Source organism: Rhinatrema bivittatum, chromosome 1, assembly GCF_901001135.1.
Source record: "Rhinatrema bivittatum chromosome 1, aRhiBiv1.1, whole genome shotgun sequence".
NCBI lineage: Eukaryota > Metazoa > Chordata > Amphibia > Gymnophiona > Rhinatrematidae > Rhinatrema > Rhinatrema bivittatum.
This window is the reverse complement of record NC_042615.1, coordinates 313672167-313686560: the sequence shown is the minus strand read 5'-3', so window position 1 is coordinate 313686560 and position 14394 is coordinate 313672167. Positions and strand designations below refer to the sequence as shown.

The following is a 14394-nucleotide window of genomic DNA, read 5'->3' as shown; positions in this document are numbered from 1 at the left end:
GCATTTATTGATACATGCACCTTTTAAAATGTACTTGACTTTGTGTACCTGTCAGGCCCTGATATATCATGATCATGTTGGGAATCATGCTGTTAATATACCTACCTGTCATACCTATTATTTACCAGCATGGGAGTTCTAATGTCTCTGTGTTGTTTGCTGTCTGGATCTCAGAATATTTTTCCTCCCTCTTCATTTGGTTGTGAGTTATACTGGGGTCCTTTGTCTCCAGAAAAAAATGTGAAAAAAATAAATAAATAAAATTGAAGTTTCTTCTTTCACCCACCTCTTTTATGGTTTTCTATCTTGCTGTCTAGACCTTCTGGGTTCAAGCACCCAGGTATAATCCAAATAATTGTGTGTGTTTACATTTTATAAACCCTCGAGGCAGTCCTGTGTGAATGCAGGTGGCAAGCTCCTCAGATAACTCCCAGAGTAGACCCCAGTGAGATTAGCCCCCAGGTCAGAGCCCCTGGGAAGAATGCCAATGTGCATGGTCTGAACCCAGAACAGAAGGGTAGCCTTAAAACCCCCATGGTGTACCCAGAACCAGATTTAGGCATAGGCAAATGCCTAGGACACCAATTTCTGAAGGTATCCAAAAAATGGGATTGCCCACTGCTATTTCATTTCAGGGGTGAAATCCCTCACTCCCGGTATTTTACTTATGTGGACCATAATCTTAAATCCAGCCCTGGGTGTACCATGAATGCTGAAGTAGAGGAAGAATGGTATCAAAAGACTGAGGAGTGTTGCATCAGGCATGCAAAGCAATGCATGGCTAGGGCATAAGCAAGAGAATGGCAAGTAATGTAGGGGAAGGGGATTTGGAAGAAACCTTGTAATTAGCTGGAGAAGTGGAAGAAGAACCCTAAGGATCCAAGACTAGCTTAGAACGGCAGTGACAGCAATGGTGCTGGTGATTAAAAACTGAAATGGTAGGAGCAGAACAATGCTGCAAGAAAAGTAGCTCTTGCTACTTAAACCTCTTAAGGTGTGCCTCAAGGGCTGAGATGGAAGGAAGAAAAAAGGTATCAAAGCCTGAGGAGTGATGCATCAGGTATGCAAAGCAATAGATGGCCAGGGAAAGGGGATTTTGAAGGAACGTCTTAGACAGCAGAAGCAGTGGAAGAATCACTCTAAAGTACCAATACTGGCTTTTTTATTTTTTTATTTTATCTGATTCTTATAATCCACTTTTCGGCACTTCAAAGCAGAAAACATTGATGGCAGCAGTTTTACTGGTGGTTAAAAACAGAATAGTAGAAGCAGAGCAATGCAGTAAGAAGAGTAGCCAAAACCCCCATAAGTGTATTTTGAGGGATGAGGTTGTGGAGAAAGAATGATATTAAAAGCCGAGGATTTGTGCATCAAGTGTACAAAGCAACAGATGGCCAGGGCAAGAACAAGAGTCAGCAAGTATCATAAGGGAAGGGGATTTAGACAGAAGGTACAAGACAACTGGAGTGGGGGGGGGGGGTGCTTGTCCCAGTCAGATATATGGGTACTTGGTTGATCCTATCAGAAGCAGATGCTTCTATCAAGCTGTAATTATCAAGAGGTACCTGGAATGGCATGAAGGGCCCAAGGTGCAGCAAGGATGCAAAGCAATGGATGGCAGGGCAAAAGCAAGTATCAGCAAGTACCAAAGGGAAAGGGTATTTGAAAGGAACACTTTAGATAGCAGGAGTAGTAGAGAAAGCATCCTATGGTACCAAGACTGGCTTGGAAAGGTGGGTGGCAGTGGTGAGGGCCATTATTAAAAACCGAATCCTAAGATCAGAGCAACACAGCAAGAATAGTAGCTATAAATTCCCCAAGTTGTTCCTTGAGGACTGATGTGGAAGAAGAATGATATAAAAAGCCTGAGGAGTAGTACAGCAGGCAAGCCAAGCAAAGGATGGCCAGGGTAAGAGTGAGAGTTGGCGAGTACTGTAAGGAACGGGGATGTGGACAGAAGCTCATAGACAGCAGGAATGAGGAATGCCTGTCTCAGTGTCATGAGCAGGAGAGGCAATCTCTAGGACTACTGCTGGGTTGACACTAACAGGGTGGTATAGGCACCACCCAGGTCCCAGCAGGTAGCAGCTAAGACAAGGAAAGGTAAGGGCAAAGTCCAAGAACAGTCTGAGGTCAGGCCAGGTAGCTAGCAGATAGGTCAAAATCTGGGCCAAGGTCAAGGCAGGTAAGCATACAAACAGGAGCCAAGGATTAAACAATGGTCAGGGCAGGCGACAATCAGGTGAGATCAAAGTCTGTTACAAGTCAGCAGTGAGAAGAGAGTCTGAAAAGGCTGACAAGACGTGGGAACAGACAAGGCTTGAAGGCAAGGCAGAGTTGTGGCTGGGACAAGGCAGGAACTGGAGGTGAAGGCAGGACCTGGAGACAATGACTGGAACTGAAGGCAAAGGCAGAAACTGGAACATGGCAACATGCACTGCAGTAAAGAGCATGGCAGGAGACCTGCTGCTAAGTTGCTGGCTGGTAGCAGAAGACTTCCTTATATACTAGGACAGGATGTAATGTCATCAGCCAGCACCCTAGGAAATCCCAGTATTAGGGCCTATAAGAGGATGTCCTGGTGACAGAAAGTATAAACCATAGTCCTTGGAGCTGCACAGGGTGGGATGCTATGCTGATGTGCTTGAAGGTAAGAGACATTAAACTCAATTGGAGTAATGTGGTTGATCCTATCAGTAGATATATGATTCTTTCAAACTGTAAAAATTGAGTCATGCATGTGTTATGTACATACAACTGGTACAGTGAAACTGTGAATGCTCAATAAATCAGTTATGATTAATTTTGTTATTTATATAACCATATGATTATAGAGCTAATATATGTCGATAAATGCTGACTGCCAAGACATAGTACAAGGAATCACAAACAGTATAAAGGCATCAAAGCTCCAAGGTATAGTGTGGAAGTTCACAAACAGCACAGAGACAGCTATACCACCAAGGTGTACATTGTGGGGAGTAACAAATAGCACAAAGGTGTCAAATTAGTAATAGATAGATTGAACTCAATACCTATGGTATTGAGTTCAATCTATTGCAAACAGTCTAAAGGTGTCAAAACCACCAAGGCATGAAGTGTGATCCATCACAAATAGTATAGAGGGGTCCAATCTCCCAAGGCATGGAGTACAGTCCATTGCAAACATCATAAAGAGTTCTACAAGAGTTCTATCAAGGTGAGCAATGCAGGGAATCAAACAAATAGCACCACACAACCTTTAATTTAGAACCTTATGGTTCCAGAAATTTAGGAAAGTAAGTTTATTTCAGCAATAAGAGGATAGAACAAATAAAATCAGATCATATGTGTTCCAATGCAAAACAGTAAATATGAGTTCACTTGGAGATTGGCCTGTGGCCTTCAAACTAATCTGTGTCTGGGTGAGAATTCTGATTCCATACAGACTAACCTCTAAATACATCCTCAGCCAGAGTAGTCAGAAATAATTCTATTATACCTCCTCACTGTTTTGCTCTGCTTCTACCATTTCACTTTTTAATAATCCCACCAGTGCCACTGCTTCTGCTGCTGCTGCCACTCTAAGCAAGACTTGGTACCATAGGGTGCTTCCTCCACTTTTCCTGCTGTCTACTTCTAAATCTCCTTTTCTTATAGTACTTGCCAACTTTTGGTCTTGCCATGGCCTTCCATTGTTTAAATGCTTGCTGCACCATTCCTCAGGCTTTTGATACCATTTATTCTTACTTCTCCTTCAGCCCTTGCAGGTTTTAATACTAATATTCTACCTGCATTGCTATGCTCCTATGGTTTATGTTTTAATTGCCAGCACCACTGCTGCCACTGTTGCTGCCATACCAAGACAATCTTGGTACCTTAGATGCTTCTTCTGCTGTTCCAGCTGCCCATGAGGTTCTTTCCAAAACCCCTAACTCTATAGTACTTGTGGTTGACTTGGCCAATGGATGCATTACACAGGCTTTACTCACCCATTATGTTCACAGTCTCATGATATCTTGAATATTTTTCTCAAATGCTGTTCTCTTATAATTCTTGCAATTATTGGTCTCATCTGTATTTAGCCTTTGATGGATTATACAAAAGCAAAAGGCAAAGGATGAAGAAGTGTAGCTCCAGAACAACCAGGACTGTACTCCGCCATGATTTTTGCTTCTGAGGTAATGGAGGCAGTATTTGCAAAAACTGATTCAGAAGAAGAATTGGGTCCTGGATACTCTGAATCACAGTATATAAAACATAAATTGGCTAAATAGCATTTGGTGCTTCTAGTCAGTAGCATCGTAGCCTCCAGGGAAGACCAACTCGAAGTCCAAAGAGCCAGCTCCTTCAGAAAAGACATTAGGCCTCATCCATGCTACCTAGGGCTTTATACCAATTTGGTCGGTGCCCTTTGCCCCTCATTTGAAGCCCTTGGGCCTGATTTTCAAAATAATTTGCATGCTTTAGACTGGGATTTATACATGTAAATGCATTTTGCCTGTGTAACTGGGCTTTTGAAAATTGCTATAATATATAGCATTGAATTGCCAATAGCATTTATCCACACTAAGTGAACTTAACACAGATAAATGACTTTTGAAATGTGCTATGAAAGAATGTTACATTTACATGTTTGAAAATGCACCTGTTTGGATGTTCTTGCCCACCTGGGTAGCTGCTTTTCCCTCTCATGTTGCTTGATGGTCTTCATGTCATTCTTTCAGTTATGTTCACCTTCAGTCACTGCAATTGGGATTTTCTGCCTCTTGTGCTTTGTTCCCCCTTCATAATGTATTGAGCAATTCATGGCACACTTGGTTCCACATGTTCCCTTTCATAAAGCCTTGGGGGGGGGGGGTCATGCCATTGTTGTTGGTGCCCTTTGCCTCATTTTTTTAAGCCTTTGAATGATCTTGTCAGCCTGGCAGCTGTTTTGCTCCTCTGATGGTGCCTTGGAGAACTCCTGCCACTGCCGGTACCATTTTGTCCCATTGTAAGTCCTTGTATTTATTTATTTATATTCCACCTAAACTGGAGCCCTAAGCAGCATACAGAACAACATACATAAAATTTAGAATATTTAAAACATATGAAATCAAAACAGCAGCATAAGCAGAACTACACAAAACAGTTCCATTAAGCAATTAGTATAGTGACCACAGAGTTTATGGAAAGGCCAGTTTAAAGAAAAAGGTTTTAGCCATTTTCTTAAAAGTTTTTTTACAATCCATCAACTGAAGTTCTTGGAGTAGAGTGGGCCTTGGAGTAGAGTGGACCTTCTCTTTTGCTGCCCAGAGCATCTGGGCAGCAAAAGAGAAGGCCCACTCCCTTGTATCTGCAAGCCCAGCGTGCCATAGAGATGATATGTCTACTCCCTTTGTGCAAAGTGCAAAGCTAGCCAGAGTTGTAAATTTGGATCAGAGCATTAATCCATGGCAATGCATCCAATGCCAGCAGCTTATATATAAGCACATTGGCCTTATATTTAATACACCACTATACAGGGAGCCAGTGGAGATCATAAAGAACCAGTGAAATATTGTTCCTTATACTACGTTCTTCATCCCACTTTTGGCATGTTAACATAGTTTTAATACACTGGTATGCCTTTAACTTTTGATGACATCTATTCACAAGTTTCATTAGAAATTATTAGAAAATCCCAATTTGGGAGCCCAAAATATGCTGTATTGCTTCCCCATTAACTATATTGACAAACAAGCGAATGAATAAAATGAAGAAACACAATTTATGGAACAAATTTAACTAATGGAAAAAATGGAGGTACTCCCCTAGTTACAACCATTGTAAAATAGGATTAATAAACATGCTGTTTACATTTTCATTTTTTTTTGTGATGTTTCTCCTCCCATTATTCTTCAGTTCAGATAGGGCTGAAGATTTTCATGTCTTCATTGGTCCTGCTTTTTCTCTCCAGTCTAATTTTTTTCCCCATTCCTTACAACCAAGTGCTATGTTCTGATTTTTCTTTCTGTATTTTTGGATCTAGTATGTGGGATGCAAGCCATATTAACAAGCCTCTTTTAGCTCTTTTTTTGAGCTGGACTTCCATTATTGTAAGGCAGGCATGGTAATTGTGGTATTACATTGTGAGAAGGCTGAAGATCCTTTATGAGACTATAAAGTTACTTTTGCCAACTGTTATTAATAACAACTACCTATGAAAACAATGTCTATAATGGCAATCTTACCACAAACACATTCAACCTACAATATACATTGAGATCCTGTGTTGTCCTTCATGTTGGGAAATCCATTGATGTTCTTGGGAAATTCAGCATAATCCAAAAGAGCTCTTTCTTGAAGCTATAGAGGAAAATCCAGCATTGCCCTTTTGATGAAATGAGCAGAGGGAGACTCTGACCCAGAAGCTCTTCCAGCTCTTAGGTGAATTAAGTTCCTTGATTTCCTTTAAGCTCTGTTCCCTCAATTCATCTTACTGTCCATTCTCCAAATTTATAACATGACTAATACATCCTTCATTTTACATAGTCCAAGCATTGTCATCTATGAGGAAAATAGTCCCATAAGCAACAGTGGGTCTTAATCTAGACTAAGTTTTCATAATAACCAAAATGCCTCAATGAACTATAAACTAGTAGCCTTTTACTTAGATTGATCCCATGACTATTCATTGTATATATTCTGTGGAAGATGCTTGTTTGTGGCATTCAAGTACTAGAACTTGCTATCCTTGTGGTTAGTAATAAATATGAACAAGCAAGGTGGTAGTATTTGAGAAGAGGTAATTTGTAGATGTACCAGCCTTTTGCAGTTTGCTATAGACAAGTCTAAAAATATTGCACATGTGATCACTTACCGAAAGAAATGCCCTTCAAACCATTTTTCATTTAAATATTTTTATTCAGTAATAAACTTTTAGATGATGAAATGTCAAACATTACATTGGGAAACAACCAGTAATAGTAAAAATGGTTCACCACAAAATAGTAAATGGGATGTCTTGCAAGAGCAAAATTTCTACCCCTTGAGGCTGAAGAAGCAATCACCTTTCTCAGAGCAGCTTATGGAGAACATCATCAGAATACCGGTCATTCATAAGGGAAATTAGAGCATGACTCATTAATGGATATAAATACTGGAAAGTATCTGTTTAGGAAAAAAAAAGAAAAAGAAGCAAAATATATTTCAGTAACCTTGAAATCTTAATAATAACCACAACCTATAGTTTCATACAGCAGCAAAGGAATAGGTTATGCAGCATGATTTATAAAATTCTGTGACAAAATTTCTGAAATTCATCTGCAATCCTGCAGCACATTTGCATACTGGGAAGCCAAGAATGTAAGTCATTTCCACAGGTAAAAAATAATTTTACCAATGGAAAAGGACTGTTTGATTATTGCCCACACTAATGTGGGTAAAAGTCTATACATAAGTCAACATTGCATGTGCTTTTATCTGAATATTTTATATCCATGTCAACGGGCAGGGTTAGGTTGGAAGAGGCAAAAAAGTGAATAGTTTTGGATATTCAAAACTATGGGGTAGATTTTAAAAGAAGCGCGCGCGCGCACATGTACGGACAAATGTTATAAAATCGGGGGCCGGCGCGCACAAGGGGGGTGCACAATTATGCACCTTGCGGGCGCCAAGCTGCGCTGCCTTCCCCCGTTCCCCCCCCTTAACCTGACCTTCCCACCCCTTCCCCTAACCTTTCCTCCCCCTAGCTGTACTCTAACCCCCCAAAAATTTTAATTTACCTTTTGTGCCTGCTTCTGGGCAGGCGCACGTTGCACGCGTTGGACGACTGCCGGCACACAATCGCAAGCACAGTGACAAATGGCCGCTGTGCCTGGAGCCTCTGACCCCACCCACAGACTGCCCCCTTCCCTCCCCTTTAGTAAAGCCCCGGGACTTTTGAAAATAGCCTCGGCGCACATAAGACCGGATTTATGCGCATAACTTTTTAAAAATCTGGCCCTATTTGTGTTACTTTGCTTTAAAAATGTAACTGCACAAAAAACAGGCACAAATGTGTGTGCTTACTTTTTATGGCGAAAATAATCAAAGCAAAACTACAACCATAGTTTTGATTAGATTATTGGTGCAAACCCTATAGGTTAAAGTACCTGTAGATTTTGTACAGTTTCCATAATTACATAAATTTATTTTGTATAAAATTGAGTAATTTCCAACCTTGCTTTCTATTTGTATTATATTTTCTTTTCTTTCAGGAGCTTTGTGACTGGGGGGGGGGGGAATCTCAGCTATCAATATGGTATTTTTATTATTTATTTATTTTAAAAGGTTTTGTATACCGCAAATTGGACATTGGCATGACCGTCTAAGCGGATTACAAATAAAACATACATAGTTAAAAGGAGAAAGAGGAGATCTCATTAATGAGAAGAAGAGAAGAGGAGGATCAGGATGGGAAAAGCAGAAGGTTAAGGAACAGAGACAGAAAAAGGAGAAGGGAAGATCAAAGAAGGGAAGAAGAGAAGGAAAAAATTAGAGACAGGGAAAGGGTAAAAGAGGGAAGATCTTGAGTTGAAGAGAGGAGGAAAGATAGATGATGGGGGAACAGGAGGGCACATAAGTTCTGGGATCTTGGGAGGGATTTGTAGGGGGAAGAAGGAAATTCTGGGAATCTCAGAGGTGCACAGAGAGAGGAGGTGTCCCTTACCTGGCTCCAGCTCTGCTCTCTCTCACATTCCAACTCTTGCCTTTCCATGACCTCTCCTCATCCATTTTCATGTCACCTCCCCACCTCGGTCCTCTTTCTCTGTCTTTTTTTCCATCTGAAGTTCTTTATCTCCCTTCCTTTCCCCATCCCAGATGCCCTCACTCTCTTATCCCTCCATCTCAAGTGCCAATACATAAACACACACACATACATATACACACCTGGTCCTCTTTGCCTATTTTTCATATAACTTTTGCAGCTATTCTTTTGCAACATCCCTCCATTCCTCAATCCCTCTTTCACACTCACACACACACACACACACACCAGATTTACTTCACACTTCCATCTCCTTGGTCCGTTTCACAAACCCCTCATCATCCAGACCCTCTTTTACACAACCTGTTCACACACACACACACCCTGATTTCCCCTAGCTTCTCTGTAGCCCACCAATCCTATCTTTCCTTCCCTCCCCCTTCTCAAAGTGATGAGGCTGGCAATAGGACGTGCACAGCCATTCCTCAGACCATATCCTCCTCTTCAACTGCCTGGGACCTGGATAGTTCTTTGAACAGCATGGCAAACCCTTAGTTGCCAATCAACATAAGGGGAGGGAAAATCAGATGGTGAAAGGGAAAAAAAGGGAGTTACAAATACATGCACCAGTCAGCTGCTACCTTCCTCGGCCAGCTAAATCCCCACTCTGCTACAGTGATTTCAAGGGAGCCAGCCCATTTCACAATAAGGATGAGATTATGTGGCCCTTCCCATGGTCAACTGGGTTACCTGCTAATAACCATCAAACCTCTCCATCTCACCTCTGTTAGAGACAGAGCCTTATCACTAGCAGGGCCCTTCCAGAACAAATAAGACTAGAGTCTAATTTAAAGGCATTTAGAAAAACTCTGAAAACATGGCTCTTCAATCAGGCGTTCAATGATAGTCCAAGCTAAGTACACTCAGAGAATATCTTCTGAGATGTCTCAGTGCAGAAGCTGTAATTGTTTATTAATGTTTAGATATTTTATGTAAGTTACTTTGATTTTATTTACCATTTAATTTGAAAGTTTTATAATAGGATATTATTGTATTGTATTGATGTATGTACTATGAATTTTAAATTGTATAACCGTAAACCGATGTGATGGTCCTCCGACTAAACACCGGTATATAAAAACTGTGCAAATAAAATAGCATATTTTAAACTAGAGAATTGCCAGATTTTCTTAATCCTATATTAACTGATGACTGATTAATGTGTGCTCTATTCTTATGCACTATTGCTTACACTTAATAAGCAAGTGATTGTGAGCATAGGTGCCAATGATTACGGGAGCCAATGACTGCGAGTACTGAACTCAATACAAATTACAGAAAAAAAACGAAAAAAAACTGAATACAGTGGGTCATGAGTGTGACTAACCAACTTGTATTAAAATGTCCAGAGAAGGCAATGTGGATATGGTTAATACACATGTGCCCAAAACTAAAGATAGGGAAGACTCAAAGTCCACCAGTCATTCGTCTTCTAAACCCCAGCTTGCCCTCGCCAGACTCTTTCCTCCTGTACTATTTCCCCCACCATCCACATTCCAACCACACTACAGTCACCCTGACCCTCACCTGTTACCACCAATACTCTCTCTCAAGCCTCTTTTCTCTCATTGCACCAAATCTCCTCTTCCTCCTTTCCCTTTTTCCTTCTTTTCTCCTTCCTACCTCTGCAAACTTAATTGTCTCCCTTCTGCATGTGCATAGTTTACATTTTATACCTGGGAAGAGAGGATTTAATATCCCTTCCACTCCTTACATCCCCATAGCCTGCTGTTCTTCTCTGTTCCCTTCGTGTTCCTTTTCTCATCCTTCCACTCTCTAGGAAGTTCCTCCTCATCCCTTCTTAGCCAGCTGCCTTTCTTTCCAGGCTTGGTTCAGCCACTCCTTCATTTCTCACCAGCCCATATCCCTCCTCAGCATGTTAGGCTTTCCTTCATTGGCAGGCTTAGCTCACCTCTCAATTTGTGATTCTCTCTCTTTCACAGGTTTGGGTCATTTACCTGCACTTCACACCCTGAGTCCAGGCACTTTTCCTTTTTTTCTGGAACTACTCCTACCCAGAATTCACAGATTCCAGGCAAGAGTCAGTTCCATGCCTGTAGAGTCCAAGTTAAGACACTCCACCACCTGCATGTTCTGAGTCCTAGCAGCTCAGGAATTAGTATCTCCCCAGTTCCAGATTCACAGCTGCAGGCAATGCTTCCTGCCCTCAATTCGGAAATCCCAGTCTCTGTGAGGCCAGTTCTTGTCTTGTGTAGGATATAACAGGGTAGGGTAATGCTTTGTTTATTTTTGTGAACAAGGGGAATGATGTTCATCTCTCTTCTTCCTCAGTTCAAGCCCTGCCTGCAGCCCCTCTCAAAAGTGGAGGTGCCAATCTTTAAGAGAGGGATTTTGAACCTGTGATATTGCATGCCATCACAACCTCCTCCCCATTTTTATTTATTTATTTATTTATTTATTTTATATACCGACATTCAATCGAGATATCACATCGGTTTCCAGGTAACTAAGAGAATAGGGCGAGATCAGCCCTATTTTACATTATAACATGGTGACAATTATAACAGTTGTAACAGTTGTAACAATTGTAACAGTTGTAACAGTTGTAACATTTCCCATCTTTCCAGTAAAATACTTTGTTTACTCTGGGGGTAAATAAAGGGAGTATTGAGAGGAGAGGAAGATTTTGCTGGGAGCTGAGGAAGATTGGTAAGTATTGTTGGCTGGATTATATTAGGACTTAAGTTTGGGGAGACGTAAAATTGTGGGATAAACTAACTTCAAGTGGGTGTGCCTTGAGTAAAAGCCAGAAGTGAAAGGGAAAGGTTATGTCTTGAGTAAAAGACTAGAGGTGAAAAAAAAAGTTATTTCTTTAGAGCATAATTTAAAAGGTTATGTCTTGAGTAAAAGAATAGAGAGCTGATGTATCTCCTAGATAGGATTTTAGATAGGTTGGGGAGGAGCTAGCTGTCGTGGTACATAGGGCACTGATGACATAGGATGGTGTGGGAGGGAGATTGTGGTAGCCAAATTTAGACTTTTAAGTAGAAAGCTGAAATCCAGAACCTCCAGGGTTGCATTTTCTGAAATGCTCACTATTCCATGTATAGGTCCTCAGAAGCTGGAAGAGCTCCGGTTTCTCAATGCATGAATGGTTGTGCGGAGAAGATGGATTCAGTTTTGTAAGGAACTGGCTAACCTTTGGGGAAGGAGGAGTCTTTTCCAAAAGGATGGGCTTCACCTTAATCAGGCTACTGGAAAAGGATTTTAAACTAGAACAAGAGGAAAAGCCAACATTTGCTCAGCAGTGCATGGTTCCAATAAAAGCAAATGTAGTTTATGTGTTTATAAGAACCATGTTGCGATGGCCAGCCATGGGCTCTGTGGCCGGCCCTGCTCACCTGCTCACCTGCTCATCTTCTTATAAAATCCGGGGTCGGCGTGCGCAAGGGGGATGCACATTTGTGCAACTTGCGCGTGCCGAGCCCTGCGCACGCTGCCTGTTCCCTCCGAGGCCGCTCCGAAATCGGAGTGGCCTCGAAGGGAACTTTCCTTATACCCCCCCACACACACCTTCCCCTCCCTTCCCCTACCTAACCCAACCCCCCTGGCCCTATCTAAACCTTCCCCCTACCTTTGTTGTTAAAGTTACGCCTGCCTCTGGCAGGTGTAACTTTTGTGCGCACCAGCGGGCTGCTGGCGCGCCATCATCCGACCCGGGGGCTGGTCCGGAGACCTCGACCATGCCCCCGGACCGGCGCCATGCCCCCGACATGCCCGGAAATCCATGCCACCCACCCAAAATGCCCCCAACACGCCCCCCCTTGCGAAGCCCCGGGACTTATGCGCGTCCCGGGGCTTGCACGCGCCGCCGAGCCTATGCAAAATAGGCTCAGCGCACACAAGGGAGTTTTAAAAGGGTTGCGCGCGTACCTTAAACATGTAACCATTTTAAAATCCGGCCCTATGTCTTTTCAGATTTTCATTACAAGAATTGTCTTGTTTAATGTTTTTGAAATTGAATAAACTATAAATAATAATAAAAAAGACAGGAAACAGAGAATATGATTAAATGGTCAGTTTTTCCAGTGGAGAGAAGTAAACAGTGGAGTGCCACAGGGATCTATACTTGGACTGGTGATTTTTACCCATTTTGCTACCAAATCAATGTCTGTTTTCATCAACTTCTCTTCTTTCATTAAATTTGCTTGACCAGAACACATCCATTGTTGCCACATTTGCTTCAATTGGTCCTTGAAAGTCTTGTTGAGACAGACATCTAATGGCTGGAGCATTGATATCAAAACTCCTGGAATCACTGCTACAATGGTCGCCATTTTCTTTGCATGGTCCTTTACATCCTCTGTTATATGTGCATGGAACATATCCCACACCAATAGTGACGGTTGTTTTCTTAGCCCCATACCTGGTTGCCTACACCACATATCACACAGACACCATTTCATTCCTTCCTCATCCATCCAGAGTTTAGGATGAACCTGAATAATTATGCCTGCTGGAATTTTTAGGTTCTTGGGCATAATTTTCCTCTTGAATATTACCACTAGGTACAGTTTTATGCCATCTTCCAGGTAAGACAGGACCACCATGAAATAGGTCTTTTCATGACCAATTGTTTTTACAAGTACATTCTTCTCACCAACACCAGCTACAGTGTGATTACGAGGCATATCAAGTGACATCAGCATTTTGTCCATATTACTAATGTTATTCATATTGAAATGATTATTTGTTCTCTGCTGAATAATTAATTTGTGGAATGAACAGATCTTTTCATCAAGCTCTTTAGGCAGTTTCTGTGAAATCTCTGTGCGCAAACAAAAGCACAATCCATATTGGTTCATGAACTGCAAACACCAACCAGACGATGCTGTAAATTCTTTCAGACCTTTAATGGCTGAATATTTTTCTTCTTTTGCCATTTGAAGGGCACAAATCCGAATGCTTGAGTGAGTCACAATGTAGCCATTCTGTCTGATTTCCATTACCCAGTCATTTAAATCCTTTTCCATTTCATCAAAAAGCGCAATTTTGAAATGTAAGTCTTTCTTTGACTTTAGCATTTCTAGCAGTTTTTCATTTTTTTCTCTAATCTCTGATGACTTTTTCACTAACATAGAATACTCTTGCAGCTACACAATTATTGGCCTCCTTTGCATGTTCAATAACCTTCAGATTCAGCGATGCAGTGTAAGATGCTCTTTTTCTTCTCAGAGGTCATTTTCCTGAAGGGAAGAAGTCATTATTCTAATGGCTATCCCTGCTGTTTGAATTCTTCCCTCTCTCCCCCATGGCTGCCCCTACTGTTTGAATCCTTTCCTCCCTGCCCCATGGCTGCCCCTGCTGTTTGAATCCTTTCCTCCCTGCCCCATGGCTGCCCCTGCTGTTTGAATCCTTTCCTCCCTGCCCCATGATTGTCCCTGCTGTTTGAATCCTTTCCTCCCTCCCCCATGATTGTCCCTGCTGTTTGAATCCTTTCCTCCCTCCCCTATGATTGTCCCTGCTGTTTGAATCCTTCCCTCTCTCCCCCATGGCTGCCCCTGCTGTTTGAATCCTTTCCTCCCTGCCCCATGATTGTCCCTGATGTTTGAATCCTTTCCTCCCTCCCCCATGATTGTCCCTGCTGTTTGAATCCTTTCCTCCCTCCCCAATGATTGTCC

At 41.9% G+C, this 14394-nt stretch overlaps 1 protein-coding gene across 2 annotated transcripts in view; it reads right to left on the bottom strand.

The window, feature by feature from the left end:
• Positions 1 to 6866: 6866 nt before the first annotated feature.
• STPG2 (sperm tail PG-rich repeat containing 2) overlaps positions 6867 to 14394 on the bottom strand; it is a 1290079-nt gene continuing 1282551 nt past the window's right edge. For both annotated transcript variants that reach the window (XM_029597484.1, XM_029597489.1), the window contains exon 15: positions 6867 to 7113. The gene's annotated coding sequence lies outside the window, so the exon portion shown is untranslated. The remainder of the gene's footprint in view (positions 7114 to 14394) is intronic.